Source organism: Haemorhous mexicanus, chromosome 2 (genome assembly GCF_027477595.1).
Source record: "Haemorhous mexicanus isolate bHaeMex1 chromosome 2, bHaeMex1.pri, whole genome shotgun sequence".
Classification (NCBI taxonomy): Eukaryota; Metazoa; Chordata; class Aves; order Passeriformes; family Fringillidae; genus Haemorhous; species Haemorhous mexicanus.
Genome location: NC_082342.1, coordinates 52284205 through 52311415, shown reverse-complemented (window position 1 = coordinate 52311415; position 27211 = coordinate 52284205). Strand labels below are relative to the sequence as shown.

At 45.4% G+C, this 27211-nt stretch overlaps 1 long non-coding RNA gene across 2 annotated transcripts in view; it reads right to left on the bottom strand.

The window, feature by feature from the left end:
• The window catches only part of LOC132323521 (uncharacterized), a 79057-nt gene that overhangs the window by 23801 nt on the left and 28045 nt on the right, over positions 1 to 27211 (bottom strand). For both annotated transcript variants that reach the window (XR_009485360.1, XR_009485361.1), the window contains exon 2: positions 25391 to 25458. This is a non-coding gene — a long non-coding RNA (uncharacterized LOC132323521). The remainder of the gene's footprint in view (positions 1 to 25390; positions 25459 to 27211) is intronic.

The following is a 27211-nucleotide window of genomic DNA, read 5'->3' as shown; positions in this document are numbered from 1 at the left end:
TGGCAGACTTGGTGCAGTTGTTATTAACTCCTAATCTCTACTTGTGGACTTTTCTGGGTAGTTGCTAGGATGAGAATTTTCTTTATCAATGGAATTTCATCGGTTGGCTTTGCTTGCCATCCACTAGCTTGTCAAATTCAGAGATACAGCTATCTAAATCTTATTGGTATAAACTGCAGCAACATCACTCTCAGGAGAAAAATTGGGGGGAAAATATCCCCTCAAAGGTATTCTGTGTCTGGAGAAACTGCATGCCCAATAAGAAACCAGCTTGCAACTGCAATCTTGCAAAAGACACACAGAGATACTCCAGACAGACTTAACATTCACCTTGACAAAGTAATCAGCTTGTCAAGCAAAGGAGTCATTGGGGCCAGAGTGGAAGGTAACTAATGGAAGGTAACTAATACTCTCCACCTTCAGCATCAGTCAAATAAGGATTTAAAATACTACAAGAGAGGAGATCTGAAGTGTTAGAGAAGAAAACATATACATAGGAGTGAAAACAGCAGCACGTGATGGCCAAAAATGGAAAATAAATGCTAGAAATGTTTCATATTTACTCAAATAAATAACAACCTCAAATGAAATGGTTTAGGCTTGTTTCATATAGTAAAGATATAGGCTAGCCTGACCTCAGGCTAGTGATTTGCTTTCCCTGGAACAAAACAAAAGGCATCTGTTTATCTTGGCTATGAAAATGTCCTTGTCAGATGTCAGCTGAGCTCTCTCTGGGCAGGTAACCTATCTCCTACCAGCTTCAGAAGAGACCCATAAACCACTGCCCCCAAGCATGATACATCTGTGCATCCTGAGCAGTTATCCCTTCTCTTCCCTGAGCTGCCCAAGTTGTCTCAGAAGGCTTCCTTCCCTATGCCTGGAAAATCCTGCTAGAGAAAAATGTCATTGCCAGTAGTAGCAGTGATAATGGTAGACATTCCTGCAACTCTCCCAGGGTTACATTAAAAGTGCCTTTTATGGCAATACCAGGTACAAGAATTCCTTCTTGCTAAACCTGCTGCTCACCCCAGAGCATGGCTCCTGCAGGCACAGTCCTTCCTGGCACCAGGAGAGAAGTGCCAAGGACCAGCACCCAGAATGACCCAATCATGAATAAAATCCAGTAAAAACTTGTTGCTGCTTAGAAATAATCATCAGACAAAGAAAAGACCCAACTCAGAGAATTCCCTGCTTGGCATACCAATGATTAGGTGATAATCAGAGGTAGGAGGGAGCAGCTAGAGCAGGAGTGGGCATTGCTGCCAAAGACTAAAGCCAGTGTTCCCACACTTCCACAAAGATGGAGGGAAGGGTGACAGTGTCTCAGATGGGCAACAGCTGGAGTGAGGCGGAGCTGAGCCCTGCACCAAGACTTGAATGAACCATACATGCAACCTCTGACTGACAGCACTGGTATCTCCAGGGAGGCCTGAGGACTCACATCGATCTGCACTTTTAGGAGAGCAAGAAAAGTGGTGATTTATCAGATCAGTCATAGAAATGCAAAAATGTGTCTTGTTAATGTTGACAATTAACTCTTATATTTGCTTGGGGAAAAGGGTCCTGGTGCCTTTCCTCTGGGATGTTCAGGTGTGTGGCAGTGGAAGCCTATTGTTGCCTTCTGTAGGACCAGGACAACGCTGTGCTGGCAGGCAGGAAAATGATGTGGCTCCTCTGGATCCAAGTGATCGCTGAGCAGGACACAAGGACGCTGGAAATGCCCCCAGCTACACAAACGTGATATTCCACCATGCTGCTGAGGCAGCAGAGCCTCCTCCTGCTGCTGCTCCAGAGCGGGCTGTGTTCGCTGGTTTGGGTTTCTCAGAGTGCTGTGATGGTTGTGAGATTCAGTCTCTAATTAGGTCCCTGTAGTGGTGAGATTGCTTCCTTTATAATCACTCAGTGGGAACTGGTACTTTATCCTCTGTACTCAAATTTTTATGTCTTTCACCCTCATTTTCTCTCCAATGCCCAGAGTCTCCAGTCCACTGGATGACAGCTGCAAAAGCCTCTGACATTCACTTTAAGGACGATTCTTTTCAGCTGCTTCACATTTCCTTTTGACAAGCTCTTCCAGTGATATTTACTGCAACTAATGAATTAACTCACAGCTGGACCACTTGCTAGCCTTTTCAGTCCAGAGCTGTTTTAAGTCTTGATTAGCTGTTATGATTTGTAAATCTCACAGAACTGCTAAGTCCAAGCTTTCCTGTCTCACACTGTGATCAGGAGACTATTCCCAGTCATGCAGAGCAGCAGTACACAGGCATTAGGCATTCAGGGGGACTCTACCTCTGCAGCAGGTAGCAAAACAATGCATTATCCACAGGAAATAGTTCAATTCACAAAGAAAGTTATTTGAATAACTCATAGTGTGCCGGTTTTGCATGGCCTGGTTTTTGGTAGCAGGGGGGCCACAGACGTGGCTTCTGTGAGAAGCTGCTGAAAGCTTCCACCATGTCCAGCAGAGCCAATGGCTGATGGCTCTGAAGATGGACATGCCACTGGCCAAGCCTGGGCCAATTAGGAAGGTTGGTAATGCCTCTGTGATAACAGATTTAAGAAGAAAATCAAAACAAAGTGAGGTGTGTGCACAGTGTTAATTCCAGCTAGAGAAGAGGGGGAGGTGAGAATGTGTGAGGGAAACAACATGGAGACACCATGGTCAGGGGAGAAGGAGGCGAGGAGGTACTTCAGGTGCCAGAGCCGAGATTCCTCTGCAAGCTGTAAGGAGGGCGTGGTGAGGCAGCTGTTCCTCTGTAGCCCTTGGGATTCCATGGGGGATGCAGAGATCCACCCGCAGCCCGTTGGGGAGGTGCCCATGCTGGAGGGGGTAGATGCCTGGAGGAGGTCCAGTGGGAGACCCAGTGGAGAGAGCAGGCTCCTGCTTCCAGGCTGGACCAGCCTGTCCTTGGAGGGCTGCACCCCGTGGAAGTGTGACCCACACCGCAGCAGTTTTGGGAGTACTTGTGCCCATGGTAGGGGCTCACAGTGCAGCAGTGTTTTGGGAGAACTGCTACTCATGAGATTGGAAGCACACTGGAGAAGTTCATGGAAACTGTCTCCCATGGGAAGGGACCCCATGGCATAGCAGGGAATGGACTCCTCTCCCTGAGCAGTGGAAGAAAATCTCGGGTGATTAACTGATCAAACCCCCATGCCCTGTTTCCCTGAGCTGTCAGTGGAAAGCAGGGAGGGGGTTGGGGAAGAAAAGGTGTTTTGAGGGATTATTTTTACTTCTCATTATCCTCCTCTGACTATGTTAGTAATAAACTCACTTTGCACTTCCAAGTTGTCTGTTTTGCCCTTGGAGTGTTTTCTCCTGGTCCTTATCTGAACTCATGAACCCTTCATTAAACTTTTCTCTCTTCTGCAGCTGTGGCAGAGGAGAATGAGTGAACGGCTTTTGTGGGTGCCTGGTGTTTGGCACTGTCAAACCACAACAGATTTTGGTGGAGAATGCAGGCACTAACAAGGACTTTGAGATAAGGATATTAATTGAGAGAAATATTGGGCAAAACAATTAATAAACCGTGTTATGAAGTAGAATGATAGTGGGGAATTTGCAGTGTAATGAAGGAATTGTAGTGAAGGGTCTATGAGTGGATTTTGTGTAGTTTCTCCATTTTTGTTCTGTATTGTGATGATGTTATTTTTGGATCTCGTGTGGGCAACTTTTTTTCCTTTTCTTTCTGTTTAGTTTAGTTGTTTTTGTTCTAAACAAAGATTGTATGTTGAATGTGGAAGATTTTTTTACTGCAGACTTTCATGGTTGTTGCCAATCCTTATAAGCTGTCTGATACTGTTAATATTATTAGCCAATACCGCTGTTATTCTATGGAATTCATGGAATTTTTCATCATTCTAGAAAAGGAGAAAAAACCTTTAGGTGAGGAGCTATTAAAATGTGCCCTGAGGCTTCCAGTTCCTGGGCGGAAAGGTGCATGGAGGGATTTGAGCAGATTCCTAGGGCAGTTATCATCTCCCATTGCCTGGGACTTTACTCCTGAGCAGTCAAACACCCTTACAAACTGGCCTGTGGACTGATAGAAGGGAACCATTACCCATGCTGAAGCACTGCTCCCCAGAGGTGTCTGAACATTGCTTGCTGATGGGAAGTAGAGACTGAGTTTTCCCTTCGCTTATGCACGCAAAGGTTCTCTCTTATTTCTTTTCTTTCACTGTAATAAAACTGCCTTATTTCACCTGCTGGTTGCTCTCCATCTTATTGTCTCCCCTGTCCCATTAGCTTAGTGGGCACCTGGCACCCAGCCAGGCTCAACCTGCTACAGATCATTGGAAAAGAAAAGGCCTTACTATTTTAAGCATGTGTGGAAAAATACACAATACAGCGTATACTACATTTCACAAGCATCTTGCACAAGTGATATTACACAAATGCACCTTTCTCCACATTATTTTGCAGATCCTCTTTTCTGTTTCTAGCTTCTGAGCACATCCTGAGCAATGAACAATAGTCCAGCATTTCAGATTAGGATCCTTACTTGAGTTTGTAAATAAAATTGGTCTGATTTGTATAGATTCTGCCCTCTCAAGTCCCAAGACACTTACAGGGTCAGCAAGTCAGGTCATTTGTATTTTGGCAACTAACTGTGCATTTAGGCATCTAAATTTTCAGTGATTTGGATTCCAACTCTAAAATTCTGGCCTGGAAGTAAGCATCAAACTGGAATTTGTAGCCCAGGGGCTGGGAATACACCAGTCATGTAGTTGCCTATGTTCAGGATGAAAAGTCAACATGCATGGAGGCTTTTCACTTATCAGAAGACTTACAGCAAAACAGGAAGTTATTAATATCAGAGCCTGAACTGACTTGAGAGTCAGACAATATCAAACAGAAGGTGTCTCTCCTTTTTCCTGTTTATCTCTTGCTAGCTCAGAAGACAGGGGAGATGAAGAGGCAAAAAGTTTCAAAATTTGGTGCTACAAGGCAGTGAAATTGAGCTGGCAGGCTGTACATCATTACACAAAGTATATGGCATCACTTTCCTCAAGTCTTTAAATCTTTTGCTGTACTTTTAAACAAACAGGGAAGCTATTTTGAAATGATGGGGTGGAACATGACAAAATAATGCAGTGCTATGGCATGCAGGAGTTTAGACAAAGTGAGCAATAAATGAAACTACAGGGGAGGGTAATATGCTGCCTTGGTATAGTTATCTTAGGAAAACATTGGAACTAAAGAACTTTCTCTTGAGAAAGTGTCATTTGATTTTTAAATAACACAGGTCATTAGGACTACAGTTTCACATCGTGTCTGCATGATGGTTTATCAAAGCAAGATCAAGTTACTGGCAGGGTCCTGGGAGGAAGCTCCAGGATAAAGGAAAAATAATGTAGAGAGCAGCTTACCACCACACAGTGCAGAATTGAGCAAAACTTCCTGGACCCATGGCCCAGCTTCAGCACATCACCACAGCACACATCAGACTGCATTCAGCTCTCTGTTTTCACTGCTCCCCAACACAATGTTTTCTTTCAAACAAGAACAATTAAAAAAACTGCCCTTTCTAAAAGGGAACTGGACACAGTCCCTCCTTCAAAGACAAGCCCTGCACTGAGAACTAGCAAGGTCAAAAATGGAGTGCCAACCTGCTGGGATGTGGGGTCATTGGCTGTCTGAGCTCTTCTGTGTTTTGTCAGCCACTGTGGAGGGGACAGGGCCAGGGAGCTGCCTCCCTGGCCTCATGTTTGTGGAGAATTTATTATAAGACTCATGCTGGGCACAGAAAAACTGGCACTGAGCAAAAAAAAGGCAAACCCCAAGAATATTTATTTGTTTTGACTTATGATTGGGGAGGTCATACTTCCTAGTGTCACTTGGCTGTAGTCTAGAACAAGTAGGTGTCAGATCCCTGGGAAAGGTTTCCTTTCTTTTTGAGAAATAGGAGATTTCATGTGAGGATTCGTTCACTGGGCGCTTTCACTTTTTCAGTTATCTAGAGATTTGGGCCACGTTCTTTTTTTTCCCATCCTATCTTGCTGAGCCCCTCACAGCGACATGAAATAAATTCCTAGAAGGAGATCACTCCCACAGAGCTTTACACCTCTCAATTTACACTGAAAAAACCCTGTTTGTACATGCGGAAGATTAAAAAACTAGAGGTGCATCTTCTTTTCTGTCCTTAATAAGTTTTCAGCTGCAAACACAAGGCAAGGGTCTCACTTTCTTTCCCCTGAGGTTGCAGATGTCAAACAAAAACAACACAAATTTCATTGCTGCTTAAAGGAGATCTGCTGTACATGACTTGCAGGAACCACTACCTCTGACAAGATTTGTTAACTACAGTACTGATGTACCCAGTGTAATCCTCAGGGAAAGGCCCTGCAGTCATCTGTCCCCCCAGAATGGCCTCTTTTCTCCACTCAGGCCACTTCAGGGGTGCTGGGTAAGGAGGGGTACAGCAGGCAGCTTCCAGGCTCCCAGATAGGTCCTTTTGGGATCCCCTAAGATCATGGATGAGGAGGAGGAGGAAGGGAGGAAAATCTGCATCAGATAAAATGGAACTAGGCAAGACAAAAGAGTGGTTACTAGGAAATGAAAAAGAATTCTATAAATAAGGATATGAATAGTTTTCTTGTTTAAGCAAGAAATGTGAGAGGTATGAAATGAAGCAGAATTAAGAAAAAGCATTCTGCAGAGGGAATTAGAGAGATTTACAGCACAATATCAGCTCCCTGTGAAGCTAAGGTCAAAGATTGCTTTGCATTTGAAAGTCAGCTACACAGAGTGCTCTGAAGATCCCCTTTGCTGTCCATTGCCTATAGTAAAAAGGTAATGCAGACCAAACCACTTCAGGGCCTGATATGACTCTCTCTCATACTGTAGCTAGATTCCTCACAGGTATTAATCTCACACACCTCAGGGGTATGGAAACACATTCTTCCTTGGAAAATGAGGGGCAAAAGGCAGAAGGATGGGACCAGCATACACAAGGGAGTCACTGGCAAGGCAGATACCTGAATGTTAGATTACTCAAGTTCCAAGCTAGCATCTGAACTTTCAGACACACCCTCTTCTCCCCCAAAATGTGAGAAAAGAAGAAATAAAACCAAAACCATACCACATTGGTTTGAGTCATTTGAGAGTCCTGGCTGCAACCTCCCACACGGCAATCACCACACAATCTTGGCTGCTTTTACCACTGCCATCTTACCTTTCCCTCTCAGGCTTTCTGTTGTTTTCTGACATAAACTGGGAGCTGCCTGAGGCAGAAGCTGTTTAAGCTTCCCCATTATTTTGCATGCAACATGAAGTATCATGGGGTATCTCATAGGTTTTGACTCTAAATTGAGTTTTTGAGAGAGAGTCAAATTACTTAATGTCACTTGAGTCCGCCTCCTGAAGCTTTTCCACACCTAAGAGCAGCTGGCAGAAGCAGTGGAAGTGAGCAAGAGCCATCTGTGCACACTGCTCGGGTTTTACTACTTCTGCTCACCCTGAGATTTTTGGTATCAGGGAAATTATTTAGGCTGCAGGAAATAGCTCTTGAGGGCAACAAGGATCTGGCTAGTGAGTCTGTCCTTAGGCTAGGCAAGCCTAAAAGATGTGCATACAGCAGCAGCTGGTTTATAGGAATGAGGCCCTGCAAATTTTTTAATGCACACTGATATCCGAAGCTGTGAAGGATTTATACAATAGATATGTGACTGTGTTCCTGTTCCACTGCTAACTATTCCTGTGTCTCCTCTCTCACTGCCCTTTGAGGCTTTCCTCTGAATATAGTGATGCATACTGTTCCTGAGGAGTCTTGGGAGAGAATGTAGAGGGCATAGGTTTGCTTCAAAGCAGATCTTCAAACATCTGTTTGTACTTACAGCAGGAAAATTCAGCACGCTACAGCACATAGCTGCCTGTAGCTTCAAGGCAAATGCAAATGCTATGAGGTATTAAAGACTCATAAACATAAACAAGACAGCCTGGAGCAGCTTATCAGTTAGGTGGTAATGGGTGGGGAAAGGCTCATCGTATATTTAAGGCCCAGGCATTTTCCCACTGATTTTTGCCATGTTAGTAATGGGCTAGGGAGAGGAAAACTCTCATGTGATTTAGCTGGGAAATACTGCTCAGGTCAGTCGGTCCTGGCTCTCTCCTGCTGTGGTTCCTGCTTGCTGCTGCATGGGGGTGCAAGGGCAGTCTCTGGCCATACACCCTCTGAGTCAGGAGGGGAAAGAGACAACTGCTCATGCCAGCTCTGTTCTTGACAGCCAGGCCACCACTACCGCAGGTTACCCCTGTAGCAGAACAGAGGTTGCACTGAAGGAGAAGGGACTTCCCTGGTAGCAGAGCCTTGCTGGCTGGCCATGCAGGAGCCAGGGGAAGGCTCTGGCTCCAGATTATTATTTGGGTGGAAAACAAATGAGCAGATGAAGACACTGTCACCAGCTGTTGCTTGACATCACTCTGTGACCACAGGGCAGAGTGGCACTGAGAGCCAGGGACACTTTTACCACTACCTGAGAAACAGGTATCATGATTAATCTGATAGAAGTTGGTGGCGTTTCAGTCCTCTCCACACCTTCTGGGTGAATGAGAACAAAAACTGGCTGGCTTGAAGTCTCTATATAATTTTGTATTAGCATCAGATGACTGCCAGTTCTGGTGTAAAGGAAGGGACAGGAACATGGGGCAGGATCTGTTAGGACTTGAGGCACAGAAGCAGAGCTGTTCTAGGTGAGCATAAACCATTATGGACAACATCTCAGTATGTCTAGTTCACAGTCTTCTGTTTAGTCTAAGCCCACCTCCTTGGAGATTTCAACTCAAATGCCATTTGGAGCAGCTCTGCCCTGGACAAATGTCTTCTGCCAGCTCCACTGCAGGGCCTGTAATCTTTGCCAGCAGAACAGTAAAAGCATCTGGGTGGGTCCTCTTCAGTCACCTCACCATAACTTGTTAGAGCTCATTTGTCAGAGCCCTAAATCACAACACAAACTCTAGAAATCAACCCAAAATGGATATGGCTAGACCACAAGACCTGAAAATTCTCTAAAAACATGCAGTCTAGTTCAAGAAATAGTTCCTTCCCTGGGACAGATAACTTGGGTCCTCCAAGCAAAACAGTGTCACCAAGAAAAGCATTTTACACTAATATTTTTGCCAGTATAGAAACATTCCTGTATATTACAGGGTACTTACTACAAGGGCAGAAGATTCCAATGTAGATCCATATTAACTTTTGCATTTCTAGAGGTGAAGAGGGGTTTTCAGTCATGTTGAGCTAATGTGACTGAGCCAACAGGAATTAAAGCTATGCTCTTTCCTGCCTGTTGAGACATGGTGAAAGAAAGCAGCTACCTTAAATCAAAGGGTCCAGATTCAGGGAGGCACTCCAGCTAGAAATCAGAAGCCGGTTTACAGATACTTTGATAACTTGGGCTTTTATTGTTCCACAGGCCCCCAAGATCAGTTGGTGAGGGCTGGGTAAGTTTCCTCATATGGTATTTGAAGGCAAAGACAATCGACATTTGCTTCCCACAGGCAAGCCCAGGCAGCTACAGCATGTTATAAAAAGAGGAGATTAAAAGCAAGTTTTGTAGCACTACTGTATGAAAAGATACAATCGGTTCTACCATTAGGAGCTTAGGAGTTACGATTGGAAATCTGATGTAGGCACCTTTGAAGCACCAGTTTTGTCAAGAATATCCCATGCTTTGTCCTGTCTTGAAAACTGAATTGTTTAGCTATTAAAAGAGATTAATGTAATCTCTGTGTCTATGAAATTGGATTTTAAAACTGTTTGCTTACTGTACTATCTCCATGCAGTGAATGAGACCTCTACTGCTTTTCATGTTGCTATAATTACAGGTCCCACCTTGTTTGAGCCCAGCGTGTGCTGGCATTGCCAGCAGGACAAAGTGCCTGGCGGACTGCAGGAGGAGGCACGTAGCTGGCAGGGAGAGGGAAGCCTCTGTTCCACAGATGCCAACGGTGATGTACTGTGCTGCTACAAGCTAGGAGCAGAGGCCGAGCAAGCTGGGTGGATTTAGTCCAGAGGTAGGGAGATGGAGGAGTGATCCAACAGGACCCTATTGCCAATCATGCTTCCCTCAGGAGGAGACAGACAGACAGACCCCAATCCATCCTGCAAGCAACAGATGGACAAATGAGGGGCAACAAACCCAGCCTGGAGCTTGGGAGAAGAGAATGAGCATTAGCAGAAAACATGTCCCAGAGAGGGACACACTGCATTCTCCATCATTGGAGGCTTTCAAGACTTGGCTAGACAATGCCAAAGCTGACTTGTGATAGTCCTGTGCCAAGCAGGAGCCTGGATTGACCTTCGGCCTTCACAGGACTCCTCCAACCAGCACTTTTGTGCTTCTGTTCTTTTCCTAGTGTAGGAAATAAACACTCTTCAGCTTCATGGATATGTGTCTTTTTATGCCAACTAAGGATCTGGTCCTGCAGTCTTCTTTCCAAGAAGCTGGCAGTAAAGGATAAGAAATCCTAGTACCCCTCTACCCCTCCTTCTCCCACAGGCAGCAGTGTGTTGTGTCCACCTCCAGGCTCCACTTTGCTGCAGAAACATGGTTTGTGGTCCTGTGAGCACGGTCTACCCATGAGTGTTGACAGTCCAATTGCTTCACTCAGAACTAAATGGTAGAAGAAGAGATATCTCAGGGCAGGAAGCAATTGTTGCTGGGAATTCTACTTGTCATCAACCAACCCAGACCATGTCTCCTTGCAGCAGGTTCTGTTCACTTGAGGATCCTGGCACAGTTACTTTATTGCCGCTTCCACTCATGAACACCATGGACACTTCAGCAGGCTCCTTTCCTGCTAACAGAGGGATCATGAAGCATCCTCTCTCTGCCTGAAACAATTTCTCTCTCTAGCCAGAGATCTGCAACTCCATGCAGCTCCAGTCTTTGCATGTTTGCTAGCCCTTTGCATCCTCTGGATGTCCTCTGCCAACTTCCCCCTCTCTTGGGAAAAGGGGATCTATTTGATGAGTTTTTATTTACTCATCATGGCAGACAAGCTTCTGACAAGCCATCTCTGCAGTGCTGCAGCCTTACCCTGCTGTCCTGCATGGGTATGGGGTAAAAAAAGGAAAACAGAGTTGTAAAGCAGTCATTTTTTCCTTTTTGCCGCAGATGAAAATCTAACTTGCTTTCTCTTTCTCAGAAGTCATCTTGACTGCAGTGGCTTGAGAAGAGCCCTGGCAGTAGCAAGGTCCTTGTTAATGACTGATTGCTCCAGGGGATGATTTGGTGCTCTGATATAAGGAGAAGGGCAGAAGAGAAAGAAGTCAAATGAGCGGGTGCCTGTAGTTGTTATACTTCTCCTGATGTATCTGGCAGAGACTGCAGAAATGGCTGGGTGACCAATGGAAGCGCTTGTGTAACATGGGGAGCTCCACACTCCAAAACACCACAGGCACAGACTGTGTCATCACCAGCAACAAGCTGGCCAACAATGGTGGAAGGGACAAAGAACCAGCGTGTGTCCTCTGCTCTCAGACAGAAAAATAATCTTTTGTATTCCTCTTTCTTTTGGACTTTGTAAACAGTTCAAGACTGTTTATATACAACTTGTTTTGTCCAGTTGGATACATCTGGTTTACTTGTTCCATCTGTTCTCTTCAGTTTTAGGCACCTCCAGACTAATTGCTGTTTCTTTGACCAAGCTTTTGCCCTCTGAATTCCATAATGTATCAACAGCACACCCATACAGAGCCCCAATGCCTCCCGCAAAGCCTCCCAGGACTCTGAGATGCCCTTAAGGCCAGATGCAAACCTCAAAGTGAAGACGTGGCACAAAAGTGCTGCCTCAGGGCTCCTCTCCACCCATGAGTGTTCTGGCAGCCGAGTGCCTGTGCTAGCCTTTTCACCCCAAACTGTATTCAACCCATGATGACTTGGTCCCAGCAGCTCTGTTAGTTCTCCTCGTGGCAGACAGCAGCCCTACAACCTCTGCTCACTGTGCCAGGTACTGACAGGGCCAGACATTCTGGGGAGCTCTGCAGCAGCAGTATTGTGGTGGCTATGATGAACCTAGTTAAAACAGATTGAATGGAGACAGAAGCAAAGGCAAAGATGGCATCAGTGAAAGATGATACAGAGCAGCTACAGTTCCCTCAGAGCTGCACCAGCACCAAACACTGCACCTTGCTGAAATGTGCTGCCACTAGAAAGTACACATGCATGTACTGCATTTTCAAGTTTCAGGGAGACTGGCATGAGGTCTGGGGGAGCTGCTACATGTATGGGGCTGTATGCATGCTCTGGAGCTGGAGGAGTACCTGGTATGTGCCGGGAACTGACAACATTTTGTATGTACACACAACTTTACATGGTATTTTTGGTATCTGAACATTTGCTACTGCTTAAAAGACAGCCCTGTTCTGATCTACCAACCGAGAGGATCTTGAGTATTGATTTTAAAGGCATGTGGATAGGCGGGAATGCAGTCATAGAGTCATTTATGTTGGAAAAGAGTTATAACAGCATTGGGTCCAATTGTTAATCCAGCAGTTCCAAGTGCACCACTAAACCATGTCCCTCAGTGCTGCAGCCACATGTCTTTTAAATACCTCCAGGAACAGTGACTCCACCACTTTCCTAGGAAGCCTGTTCCAATGCTTGACAATCCCTTTGGTAAACAAATTTTTCCAAGTATTCAGGGCAAAGATCCTTTTCCCCCTCTGACACAGGCGTGCCCCATCTGTCACCAGTAGCTCTGCTGTCATGTAAACTGACCCATGATCAAAATCCCCCAAATGTTGTGGGTGACACCGGGCTCAGAGACAGGTATTGATCTGTTCTCTGTTCCTATTTCTTTCCTTATCATCCCCTGCAATTGGTAGGATAAGGGAGAACACTGCCTGTGGTCCAGATCCCTTAACCAATTGTCCCAAAGCTCTGCAGTGTCTCCTGATTGCCTTTGGACTTCCTGGTGCAACTTCATTTCTGCCTACCTGAAAATTAATAGTGGAGAACAATCCGAGGGTAAGAACCTTTCTCTTCACATCTTTAACCCATGTCCCAGACAGGCAGCAGACCTCCCTCAGAAGTGGTTCCAGCCAGCATATTGGGCCTTCTTCTCCCTTCAGAAGGGAGCCCTCCATGGCAATGACCTGTCTCTTTCTCTTCATGGACACTGTTTTGACACAGGTTGACTTAACCTTGGTGACAGCTCCATGCAAGATGAGACACTGTACCCATTGCTCAGTTCTGCTAGCAGAGCCTTGTACCCATACCTGCTCCTGCCCCTACATGATTCTACCTATATCCATCTATTTTTTCTTGCAGTCAACTGCTTCGGAGCAGGTATGTCTTGCTCCTTGCTGAGAGTCCAATGCAGCATGATCCTGGTTATGTGCATTTGCTCTTGGGGACTGTAACATTACCAAAATACCAGGTTATATTATTAATAAAAGCCATCCACCTATCTATAGAATTATAAGTTAATATTGTTTTCTTTTTGGCTAGTGTAGCACAGCTAAGTTTTAAAGACAGATTTGTATTGGTAAGGCTTCCAGACCAAAGAGTCAGATCATATTTGCCATCAGCAATGTATTGTTGAGAATATAAACTGAAAACTTAGTAGTCACCACCAACATTGCCTGAGCACCAGAAAACATGGAAAAGTTCTTGACTCTGGCCCAGTAGGGCTGCCACTTAGATATTTTTGAAATTTAATTAAGCAAATGTCATCATTTTTAACACAAACCATCTTACGGTGAGCATGCTTTTGAGTGCTCAAAGCAAAGCAGAAAGGAGCACTGGAACCCTGAGGAGTTAGGAATTATTCCCATATTAGGTACTATTTCCACAATGAAATGCACTCCCAGTTATCCATTTTCATTATGCCAATTTATTGTATTTATGGACTAGAGATGTGTGTTGGGATTAAAACCTCATTTTTGTAGGTGCTACATGAACAAGTCATGAAACAGTCCCTGTTCCTGCAGACTCCAATGCAGTGCCACTGTGACCTGGAAGCAGAAGATAAAGGACAGTGCCAATGATGAGAATGTGCAAATTGATGTGTCCAGCAAAAAACCACATTCTTCAGAGCAGGAAAAATTTGCTTTTCAGGAGAAAACTGTACAGTGTGAAAGTGCTCATGGTCTGTGCAGACATCTCATTTTTATTTAAGGATGGGTGAAGTGCTTATGAAAAGAGAAAAATAAAAAGCCTGAGAAATTTCAGTTTTCTCCATCCAGAGAACAAATATATCAGGTTGTTCCACAGTGACCTGTCAAGCCTAAATTTAAAAGGGAAGAAGAGGACAGTTCAGGCTCTGTACCCATTGCAGCTTGCTCTCTGTGTTCCCAGTTCCATCAACAGCAGGATCTTCACCACTGCCATCTCCCCATTCTTGGAAAAAGGGCTGAGAGAAATATTACTCACAGACTTCAGATATGACAATTAAGCCACCCACTGTCTGCAGTGACTTATAACAGCAACTTGCATTTTCCAAAGAGATTTTGGCATGGCCTGAACGTAATTGTTAATGTGTGGAAGTCTCGTGTATATGAGCCTGTTTGAAAACAGGGCTCAATCGTGTAGCTAGAAAGCCATGAAGGACTTCAGGAGACACCTCCACTGCACCAAGTGAAGGTGGTCTGCAAAGCTCAAGGTGCCCTCAGGGCTAGAATCAGCATAGCCAGGTTGATCAAAGCCTGGCTGAACAAGCTTTGCTCTTTTGCTGCTGTGTAACCCAGTGCCAATGCAGATATACACCCCTTCCTATCCCCACAGCTCCCTTGCATGGCACTGCACAGCATCACATGGTGGTTCCAGCTGGAAACAGCTGCTGTGGGTGTGGTGTGGACACATCTGCAAGTGCTCACATCCCCCCATCTGTGCTGGGACCTCAGTTACTCCTCACTTCTCTGAGATGACCTCAGGATCTGTTTCACAGGAGCTGGTAGGACCCAAGGGGGCAGGTGGGGCACCCAAAATAGCTTTAAATTCAGTGGGGGAGGGGGGGATGTGGAAAGGCAGCTGAGAGAACAAACAGTGGTGAGACCAGACACTGGAATCTGAAGGTACAGGCAGCAGATTATTAATGAAGTGACTTGTTTAAGTGTCTAGGTAATGTGGCAGTGAGAAACCTTGTAATTACTGCTTTCAGCACAGAGTGCATATACAGCATGGTATTGTGAAATCTTGAAATCTTTGTACACAAATACAGTTAGGTGAAGAAAAAAGAAAAACTTGGCGATATTTCTGAATATACTCGCTTCTTCTGAAAATAATATCACAGCCAGAACAGGCCTGCTATATTCAACTCTCATGCACAAATCCTCATACCTGGCTTAATAATCATAATGAACTATGAGGGAAAGGTAAATAGTCTTCATTCCACATCTCTGAGGATAACAGTAAGAAGGAAGAGATTTCAAACATTGGTAATGACTTGTAGAGCAGCACATTGCTTAAAACATTGACTATGAGCCAAGAAATACCCCTCAAGGCTGCAATCAAAAACAGTTTTTGGCTCTGTGCTGTGAACAGAAACTTTATTTGATCAACAGAGTTATTGCAACAGACTTGCTGTTGGGAGTCTGGAAGCTCATCTCTAATGTGGCACCTCTCACTAAGGCTAAAGCTCCTGCATGGGAAAGCTCTGGGCTCATGAAATGCAGCTCTGGCTCACAGCTTCAAGTTAATTGTGATGACCGCTGAGGAGAGCTGATGCTTCTCCCCTGGCTGACACAGAAGTCTGTGTAACTTTTCATGGGGAAATAAGAGAGATCTGAGACTGGCAAAAATACTCCTCTCTGTTTTGGCAAGTAGCTGTTGATTTGGGAGAATGAAAGCAGCTGAACTGTTTTTTGTGAAGAGCTTCAGCCTATTGCCCTCAGCAGCAGCACAAGTACCAGAGCAATCTCGGACCTATAGGCCTTGCCAGGCTAAGAAGAAAACAGATGTGGATTAGCCCCCCTCCTGGCCAGAAAAAACACCCACCTGCCAGAGAATATTGGCAGGGAGAAAAGGAAGGAACTGAAAATTAATTTTTAATAGAGTTTCTCAGAAAATGGCAGACCTTCTCAAAGTATTTCAGACTCTTTTTTTTTTTTTTTGAAATGCAAAGTAGACATTTCAGTTAAAATCTGGAAAACTGAAGGTCTATTACTCCTATAAATATCTGCCATCAGAAATGGATTTCCTGCTGGCATCACTAAGGAAAAAAAGAGAGTTCTGAGAAGAAAGGGGGTTGTTAATATCAGAAAGTAATTTTTAACAAGAAACAACAATCTATACTGATCTGAAAAAAAACAGAAAAATTATACTGACTGCTCCTGAATACCACACACTCAACTCCATTCAACTAATTGCTTAGGGACCTATGGATAATTGGCATCTCCATGCTGATGGTTTGGTGATCTTGCAAAAGAGAACCTTCTCCAGCCATGGGAATAAATTTTTTTTTAAATTTAGATGCTTCTGTTCAGCAAAAAGAAACCAGTAGTGCACAGAGACCTCAGCCCATGTCAGAGACACAAGAGGTCTGATGCAAACCAGACATGAAGTGCCTGAGTTCCTTAGGAGAGAAGGAATTTCAGACTAGCGTGCCACAGGAGAGAGCCCAGAGAAGCAACTAGGTGCTCACACAAGCCATGATCAAGAAGACCAGAATACCAAAAAACTAAAAAATCTAGAAATAAACATATTTTGGGGATATGATATATGCTGACTGACATCCAAACAGCACAGCTTGCCCAGTAAAGTGGATGTCCATCACTGGAAATGTTAAAAGACAGGTCGGATGATCCAGTTGAACAATGTCCCTTCCACAGAAGTGGGAGTGGACCAGATGATCTTTGAAGGTCTTTTCCAACCCAAACAAAGTTATCAATTTTATGATTTCTTACTTCAGCACAGAAAGCCTAAAATTTCCTGGTTCTGACAGTCTGAACTTCCATTAAAAGCAATGTGCCTTTTCCAAATATTTTTTTTCAAACAGAAGAACACTAACATCACAATTTTTTCCCCAAAGAATGGGGCAACTCAAAGAGTTTTCAATGAGTTTTAGAGATTGTGAGTTTCTAATTCAAATCCAGCTGTTATGAAATGAGGGGATAATAAATTGTTATGTTCAAAGATTCACCTTTCCAACAAGAGGGAAATAGAATGGCAAAGTACAGAAGAAGGGAAACATTGGGAAAGGGGAAAAGCAAGGATGTTTCCAGCGCTGCCTTGAGGCTTTATGTTTGACAGAAACAAAACAAGACACCCATAGAAAAAAAGAATGTTTTTCTGTATGGGGGAGATTATATGACTGTTACACCTGATTGCTGCTTAAAAAAACATCCAGTGTCTCCATTGTTTGGCGATGGCTGCTGGTAGAAGCATCTACAACAATTTAACACCAGTGAGCCCTGCAGAAAGACTGGAGGGGACACCACTGCTGCAGGAACAACTTTGTAAGCAGTTAAAGCCCATAAGGAAAGGTAGGTGCCTACTACTGTGAACAAAAAGCTCATTTGTAATTAAAAGCAAATCCCAAGAAGAGTGTGTTGCATCAGTTGGAAGCACACGTGGATTTGAGGCAAACTGGGGAGATCTCTAAGGTTGACACTTGTGTCTTCTGCCTCAATACACCCAGAGAGGTGTCTAACACAATCCTGTGCCATGCGCTCTAGGATGGCCCTGCTTGAGCAGGGAGTTGGACCAGATGCTCCACTGTGGTTCCTTCCAGCCTGACACATCCCATGATTCTGTGGTACTCAGGAATTAACGCTGAGGTAAGACACAGGCATTTCACACCCCAGTGCTCCCCTGACAGGGCGCTGAGGAGCAACAGTGCAGCACTGGTTCGTACTCGTGCCTCTGTGTAACCATGGACCTGTGGCTGGACTCCAGGTTCATAAATACACCTCAGATCAGGTGCTGGCCTGGTCCCCGGCCAACTCCAGAGCCCTGTGTAGGTATCAGAGGCTTGCTCAAAGGCAGTCACAGATGCAGAGGCTCCCCCCATTATTCATAGGGACTACTGAGACCTGAGAAGTGGCTGCTGGGCTGATGTGACCCAGTGCATTGCACACTGGTCACAGAGAGACACCACAAGCAGGGCCATGGTTATTTCTACCCCCTGAGGAAAAGGGTGTCCCCATGTTTTCCCTGTACAGGTTCTGCATGGCCCCCTTGATCCCCCAGAGTTCCTGCCTACTAAGGAGGGAAGGGGGCCTGATGGCAACACAGTGGCTCCCTAGCATGGGTAACACTTGATGGTTCAGGAGAGCTGGGAACAAAAAGCAGGCTTGAAGCAAACAGCCCCATCCCATCCAGCCATGCAACATGACTCAACAGATCCACACAGGCAGGGCTGTGCAGGCTGCAAGCGGAAACCAAACACAGAGTGTGCAGCGGGCTGGCAAGCTGGGCCTTTTCTTTTCTTTTCTTTTTTTTTCTTTTTTTCTTTTTCTTTTTTTTTTTTTTTTGGTGGAGTCTTATCCTTCTCTTATATTTAAGCAGCACTTCCAAGAGGAAGAAATGCTCGAAGAAAATACTGACTTACCATGAGGTGAAGACCTCTCACCAAGATTTTCAGTGCAGCTAAGAGAGATTTTGCCTATTTTCCTAAAAATGTATACAGCTGGTGGCTTTGCAACGGGATGGAGAGAGGGAGCCACACGTGTAGGGAGAAGGCTGAGATAGGCAGGATACCCTGTGGCAGACAGAAGCTCCTCAGCTTGTGCAACTTGCCAGGATAGAGAATTGCTCTGACAAGTTACACAGGCTTCTACAGCAGCTATGAATTTGATCCTATAAAAAACAAGTATCAACAACTTAATCACATGCCTGGGTCACATGGAAGCAAGGACAACATGCAGTAGCAAATGTTGACTTTTTTTTTTTTTTTTTGATAGTGTTTGTTTTTTAACATAAAGTGGGAGTGAGGAGTGACATTTGGGTGGGGCTTTCTACTATTCACGGGGAGGAAACAGAAAGTGTTTGCAACAGCTCCTGCCTTGTTTTGCTCTCCCTCAAGAGCACGGGGCTCTCTCCAGGCTCTGCCAGGCTGGTAATGCCGCCGTTTTTCCAGGACTCCCAGGTTGTTGTGCAGCCCAGAGGAGCCCTCACGCTGTCTCACTAGGACTCATCGACCGAGCCGGGCTGCCGTGGGCTAAGGGCAGGAGCTTTGGCCGAGTGCCTGGCACAGCCGTGAGCCGCTGGCAGCAGTGCTTGGCAGCGCTGTCTTTGGAAAAAGATGACGGTATCCAGAGTGGGCGATATCAGGATCGCGGCCCGGGGAGGCCGCGGCGAGGAAGGCCGTGCAGGGCAGCTGCGCGCCCGGGAGCCTGAGTCATGGCGGTGCCGCGGGCCTGCCTGCAGCGCTGCAGCCCGAGCGCCGGACCTGCCTGCAGCGCTGCAGCCCTCCGGACCTGCCTGCAGCGCTGCAGCCCTCCGGACCTGCCTGCCGCCCGGAGCACAGGCCCGGCGAGGCGGCACTCAGCTGACAGGGCTCCCACCGAGACTTGCCTCTTCAGCAGCGCTGAGAAATGCTGGCTGGCACCGTGTGTCGCAGCAGCCCGCCCTGGGGACAGGCCTCTCACCCGCAGCTCGGTCAGACCCTGGCAATTGCCTGGCCAGATATTGCTGGTCAGTGTGGGGTATTTTTTTTCTAAAGACACATGTCCAGATCATCTTGTCCGCAAGCGTCTCAAAGTGAAACAGTTTGTTTTAACTCACAGAAACCTCTGGGTTTCATACTGTTCTGTCTCCACCTCTCTTCAGAGACCCCAGAGACTCAAATCAACCAACAAACCACGTTTGTTATTTTTTTCTTTACAGTTTTCAAATGAAAACCCTGTCTTTTCTTTACCTACTTCTGTCATGCAGTATCCGGTTACAGATCTACAGGTCTCACACTTGTGGTTGGTTTCCAATGATCCTGTTCACATTGGACATAGATTTTTGCAATGGGCCAAAGTCACAGCAGGTCAGTCACGGCCTGCTCCATCCACCACAGGGAGTGCAGCAAACCAGCCCTCCCAAAGCTTTGCTGTCTTGCAGCATGAGGGCTTTATATAGGTGCAGCTATTTCAGCATAGCTTTACTGATGGATCTGGTGTGCACACATGTAAAACAGCCCAAGTGTGCCTACCTGAAGCTGGGAGAGCTGCGTGGAGCCAGGCTTCTGCCTCCTCACACTGCGACTCACACAGCTCAGCCAGCAACCAGCTGTGGGGCACGCTTGGCTCAGTTCTTTCCTTTTAACTCCTCTGGTACAATTAAAGCAGCGTAGACTCAAATGTGGCTGCAGTGATGCTGCTATAAAAATACAGGAAGTGAAACTAGATTTAACAGAGCATGACCCTTCATACTTGCAAAACTGTTCACACTGGTACTTCTACCAGCATCAGTCTCCTTGTGAAAATGTAAATTATATCCCCAGTAGAAAGTCCTGAACTGGCACAGACACTGTGGGCAGATAAGGCCCATGTGCTACTCAGTGGGAACAGTTTGTGTCTTGCAAAGTGTCCTTCTGGTTTAGAGGAGCCAGAAATATAAAGGGGAATATTTTCTTTTCTTTTAAAAATAGCTTGTTCTAAGGAATGTCTTTTTCAACCATGAGAGAATACAACATGGAAGGGATACAGGACCTAATAACCCACCTGGAAATACTTTGTATGGAAAAGCAGTTTAGCCATTTTGGGGATTGAGCCAAAGAATTATCAGACAGGCCTTGCTTGATATGATTTGGGTTTGTGGCAGCTTTTACAGCCCAGCAGGATTTCCCAAAGCTGAGGTGTTTTTAAGCTGCCTGTATATGTGCCTGGCCCTTTTTGCAATCCTGGCTTTTGGCCAAAGTGATTTCTGTTTGTGAGGGAGTGAACAAGTGAGGATCATTACACTTGGAAGGAGCTCAGCTCTTGCTGGATGAGATCTATGGAGACATAGTATGGGACAAAACAAGTATAGAAATGTACCACAAAGTGGGAGCTGATAAGGAGATGGCATGCTCCTGCAAATTTTAGCTACTTAGGACATGGTTTGCAGGCTGTGGGACAACTCTTATGCAGAAGTAGGGGAGCCTGGATGCAGGAGAATAAGAGGTTTCCGGTAGGATCTGTGTGTATCTCCTGCTCTGAGGCAGTCACACGTCAGCAGATCTGTATTCTGACCATGGAGGGATGGCTTCTCCACAGCTGTGATTCTGCTCCTCATCCTTCATGGTGATGAGTGACCATACACTCATACACACCATAGGAGGAGCAGCACAGTGTTAATAATTGTGAATTTTCAGAAGTCAACAGCAGAGACTCTATTGCACTCTCTCAAAGAGGAGGGAAAAGCAGTTCAGTGAAAGGGTAAAGATGGGACACTGTAATCTTCACCTTCCTTGCTCTCCCAAGTATTTTTTCAAGGTACAAAAGGACTTGTAATGAAACTATACCACTGCCTGAAGGACAGAACTAATGAACTCTGACATCCATGACGCACCCCAGGTAGCATTTCCAAATGAAAATTTATGGGTCTTTTAGGAATCTTATTTTGGGGTGAGGGGAAAGAGAAGAGGAAAGAAGAAAGGTAAGTTCCATGGAAAGCTGCTATTCTTCATTGAATCTAAAATAGAACTTCTTGGAAGTTTACCAACCAGGCATTTTTTTGTGGAAAACACTAACGATGCAGATTGGGCACTGTCCAAGTTAAAATACACACCAGTACTGCATGGGAATAGTGTTAGGGGTCTAGATGAGTTGACTCTGAAATATCTGCCAAAGGGTCCCTGCTATGGCAAGACTTGGGACCTTACAGCAGCTGTTATTTTTCTACAGCACGTTATAGGTCTGGTGTTGGGTTTCCAACTGTGCATCCTCGGGATTTCAGAGAGGTGTCAGTGAGTTCTGGAGTGTAGCTTGCACTTTACAATCAGTGCAGATTCAGTCAGTTCGCTAACTGGAGTCCCAGGAGTTTGTTTGGTTTTCCTTTGATGAGTTTGACACCTGCATTTGGAGAGGTGACTTATGCCCAGCACTGCACTTGCAGCACGGGAGTAGGAGGGAAGGGATGTTGGAGTGTGGTTTTTCAGGACCGTGTTTTTTTCAGGACAGGTTTTTCAGTAAAAGGACTGTTTTGTTCAGTCCAAGTGTCTTTTTTTAAAGACTAAATCCATGTCTAGCATGAATCAAGGCACAGAAGGAGCAGAAAACAAGCTGGGGAACTGGACATTCCCTGGAGTGTGATGGAATTTGCTAGAATTTAAGGATTTTTACATGATATGTACTAGGGTTTGTGTTTCACACGATATTGATGCTTGGCATTAGTCTTTGGGCATTGGATGAGGACAGGGAATGGGAGCACAGTTTTCAGCTTGAGAGGTTTCCTCCTCCCACTGAAAAGACCCAGACTTAACCTTGCTGTACCAATTGATCTCATGCATGGTAAGGAGAATTTGAGGTTTTTTCCTAGCTCTCTTCAAACTTTTTCTTCCATGCTTGCCATGATAATATTGGAGCACCCACCTTTTCCATCTGCATCTCTGCAAACACTTGCCCATGCAATTCCTCTGTGCTTCACCTGGTGCTGAACGTGATGCTGTTCTTGGTGAGTCAAATCCAATGAGGCATCAAGATGATTTGACTTGTGCCTAGGAAAAGCATGGTGCTGAAACGCTTCTTTGGTTCTGCACTGTGGGGAAACCCTTTATCCAAATGGGTTTGTGTTTCCCTGCCCCAGCTGTCCCCAGTCTCACATCATCGCCCTTAGGTGTACCCACTTCATGTATCTCAGCAAGCAAGGCTTTGCCACCCAGGGCTGTTCTGAGAATAACTGATTTTTTCACTGTAATTTGGAGGGAGAAGCCTGTGTTCATATTCTTGCCCGAGGCACAGCTTAGCTCTTGAGCAGGACTTGTATTTCTGGTTTCTTCACAATACCAACTATATCAGCCAGATGGAAGCTGAACTCCAGTTTTTCCAAAGAGGGTCACAACGAGCTTGACTAGAGCCTTGTGCCAGTTACCAGGGACTACACAGAACACAGCCACTTGGTTCAAGCAGTCTCTCTCCCATAAACACATAGAGCACCTCAGTATCCTCTTGCTTCTCTACTTTCATGCTCCAGTTGCTCAGAAGCAGGACAGGATGCAGAAGAGCCAGCATGTGTATGTATGTCTGAGTATGTACCTGTGTATGAAAGGTGTGATCAGCACGGTTCTTGCTTTTGGATAGTGTAAAGCTAGCATCCTTGCTGGTGGGGACTTCTAAAGGGGAGAGAGAAAGCACAGCAGAGCAGATTCCATGGGTTGTCATCTCTGATGGGGCAGGAGAACTGCTAAGAGTTATATTCTTAGCAGATCAAAGCTGCATTCCCTGGACAAGCCAAGTGAAAGCTTATGTGCCTGTTTGGCAGCCTGTCATTTAGATAGGGATAAGCTTGAGACTAACCCAGAAGCTAATGAGAGGGAGGAGACAGGGAATGTATTGAAAAATGCCCTGAGAGGCAGATGACACAGAGGAGCCAAGCCTGTCTCTCTGTCCAAGTACTGAAGCACTCGAGCTTGCAAGGACAAGGGAGTCATGTGATCTGTGCTGGAGCACAGGCACCTCTCCTGCAGAGAGGGCAGATGCTGCACTAGGTCAGGATGTCTCTTGCAGAGAGGCTGAGTGCTGGGAGGTTTTCAAGGAGCAGTACAACCCATAGCTCTGAGAGGCAGGGTCTGGCATGAAAGTGTGAGCAGACTGGGGTTTTAGTTGCTCTGGAAGAGCTAGAACATAGCAGCTGAGCAGAAAAGTTAAACTAACTTTTCTGTGGATAAAGTACTGGAAAGTAGTGGCTGACCCTTGGGAATAGGTTAAGTGAGCCAGAGAGCAGCAATGATGGTGGAGGTGTTATTGATGCACTCCCTCAAGGCTGAGCATGTGCTCCCTTGTGTCTGTTTGTCTAAACTTGAGGAGCTGATTCTTTCGTCTTTTTTTTTTTTTTTAGGCTGGCAACTTATGGCAGTGTAAGTAGATCTGTCTCAATGTTGTGATGGCAAAGGAGTTTTTTGAGAAATGGGGAGTAGGAAAGGCTTGTGAAGTGGCCTGTGCATTTCTGAGGTGTGAGGATAAGTAAGAGGCAATCGGGAATAGGTGTTACGGTTTTGGGATCCCTGAGTGGGTAAAAGGTAGGGAAGACATCAGTAGGGTCTTAAAACATTTTTGGCAGGTAGCTCTGGGTGAAGGAGGCATCTGTACAAGGTGGTCTGGCAACATCTCTGCAGGGGCAGAGATGACCAAGCAACCTGAGCTTGGTATGAGGCGAGGCATAACAGGATAGTGGGCAGATGGTCTGGCACGTGCCTACACAACCCCCAAACCAGCCAACTCTGTACTCCTCAAGGGACTTACTGTAACTCGAAGGAGGATTATTTACTAAGCCCACTTTTTTTTTCCTTTTTAAAAGAAAAATCAGTGCTTCATCAAAAGACAGTGTAAAGCAAATGAAAAAAAATAAAGTCACAGTGCCAGGAAGTACAGACCAAACCCACATCCCATGAGAACTAACCTGCTTGTAGCTTTGCATCAAAAAATATTAATTCATTTATTGCCCATTAAAAATTCCCTTTGTCTCTTCTCAGTTGTGGTACATGCTTGAGATCTTAAAGATGGCACTGTCAGTCCTTAAAGCAATATTTGACATCAATTTACTCATTAACTTTCAAATGCAGGACACTGAAAACCTTTTCCTAAGGGCATCTTTGTGTTCTGTTTGAGAGAGTTACTGTTGTTTTCCCACCTCCCCTGAAGGGTTGTTTACAATACCATCTCTCCCTTTTAATCCTCTTTTCCTTTCATGTCTAACAAACAGTGTTAAACAGAACATGGGGGGAAAAGCAGATCTCGCACATTATAATTATCTATAGTTAACTGAAGAAATGCTTCACATTTAGAGGTCTCATTTTGTAAATTAATGCTCAAGAAGCTTTTTCCTATGTTTTTCTATATGAAACCTCTGTTCTTTCAAGCTCGAGGTTTTGCAAGTAAGTAAGTAAGTAAGTCAGATAAAGGTTTTCTGAGTTGATGTGCACTTTGTGCACTCTGTGCACACAGCTCAGAGTCTGAGCTGCCACAAACAGGATTTTCTTTATGAGATCCTGTGCAAGGGATGTCTTGAGATGTACACACAAGAATGTGGGCAGTACCAAGATGTTAAGCCATGACAGAAAACATTACATTTCAAAACTGGCTGCTGTTTCTGCTGGTTATTTTTAGAGTTTCCCTTAATTCCTCTAGCTCTTTTTGCCCTGTATCTGAGCACTTTAAGACCGTGAATATATTTAGAGTAACAATTTTTCTGTGGGGAGGTGTGGGACTCCACGTTACACAGATCTGAGAGGCTATCATTTGATGAGCACTTCTTTCAGCAGCAGCACCAACATAAGCATCCCCTGATTTCCCCTCTCCCACCACTCACTCACCCCTCAGCTGTGCCAGTTTCTGTGCTGTGTGGGAAACATATCACAGAACACATCCAGGTTAAAAATAGCTGGAAAAGAGAGAGAGAAAGAGAGAGAGAAATTAATTCCAGAACCTGGACTAATATCCTATATGTGCATCCAAAGCCGATACAACGGAACCTTTTTAGCTCAGATTCCATCTATCTGTCCAGCTCCATCAATAATTTGTACCTAATTTCACACAGGACTGAAAGGTAGAAATTTCAACAGCTACTGATTTCCTCTCTAAATTTTGTGCAAACTGATTGCTGTGTGAGGGGCAGGGACCTCAGCTAAAGAAATGCAGTCACCTGGCTAGTGACTATGCGCATGCAGGCTGGCCATGTAAGCATTAGCTGATCAGCCAGCATATATGGGCCTGGCTCCAGCCCAGGAAAGGGTCTTGGAGCACATAATGAGGGAAGAGTGGCTCTCATTGCAGCCATTTTTTTTTAGGAGGAGAGGAGAAAAGGGAGGTGAGAATGAAGCAGTGGCCAGAGACCCTCAGGAAACCAAGAGCCATTAGTTCCACTGCTCATCAAGCAATTTGTTTCAAAAAGGCCTGAAGTTCTGCAAAATAAGACCTCTTCTGCACGTGAGCCTGTAAATCAAGTGAGCCTGTAAATCATACAATTTGGGAGGAAGCTAAGAGCTCAACCTCACATTCCTGTTTAGACTTTAGCAACCACTTCTGCTTTTAGCACTCTGAACACCAGTGGAAACCACGGATACTGATTTCTTTCCCGTACTCAAATGTCACTTAAAGCCCTTGTTTCTCCTGAATAACTCTTTTAAGCACTAGCTTCATTTGTGTTCCTACCTGCCTCCTTTCAAATTTACCACAGCTTGCCAAGAGCTCTGCTCCATTCTTTTCTTTTGTATCCTTCATGCTTCCCCTCCAATGGATGACCTCAAATTTGGTACAGGGCGGTACACAAAATATTCAGTGAATTGTATCTGAAAATGATGAGTATTTTGGTGCAAACAAAAGTTGGCTCTTCCTGCCCACCCCTTCTGAGGGAAAAGAGACCTTGGGTCTCCTCACCGCTTTTGCTGATCTGCAGAGGGGACTGGGTGGGATGGAAGCCACAGGGTGGAACAGTAGCCATGAGACACCCTATGAGCCATGGATGTAGTCCATGGTCAGGAAAGGCTCTTTATGATCCTGTCCTGAGGTTTTTTTCAGCGTCTGGTTGCACGTGCAGGATGCAAGCGGAGCTGTGTGGCTGCTCATAGGGGACTGTGCCGGTGTCAGAAGCACACGCTGTCTTTGGCAGGTGAGCTTTCATCAGATAGAAACCAGCTCTATTCCTACCATTTGTGGTCTTCCCCAGTAAGAGAAATTATCATTGCCATAGGCAGGTCTTAGGTTTCTCCAGGTGGGAAACCAGAGGTTTTGGGCAGTTGGGGATTTTCCTGGTGTGGGAAATCCCTGGGTGGCAATAACCCAGTGCATTGGGCTGTGTGCCATCCCTGCTGCAGACACCCAGGAACATTACTGGGAGTTGCATGCAGTGTGATCTGTTTGCAGATACTCCAGTCTCACCACATGTCTGGAGCCAGGTGTGATGGGAAAGGCCTGAGAAGGCTCCCAGGGAATCTGCCTGTGTTAATTCCCTTGTCATTGCATACCTCTGGGTCTGCTCCAGTCTGCACACTGGGGGAGCTGCTAGAGCTCAGCTCAGCTCCTGCAAGTGAAGCGTCTTCATAGGCTTTCCTAGCTCTGATTTCACTTCTGGAACTAGTTCCTGTAGGGAATTTTCTTTCCCCAAATGGAAGAATGTAGCCATTTTGCAAGGTACC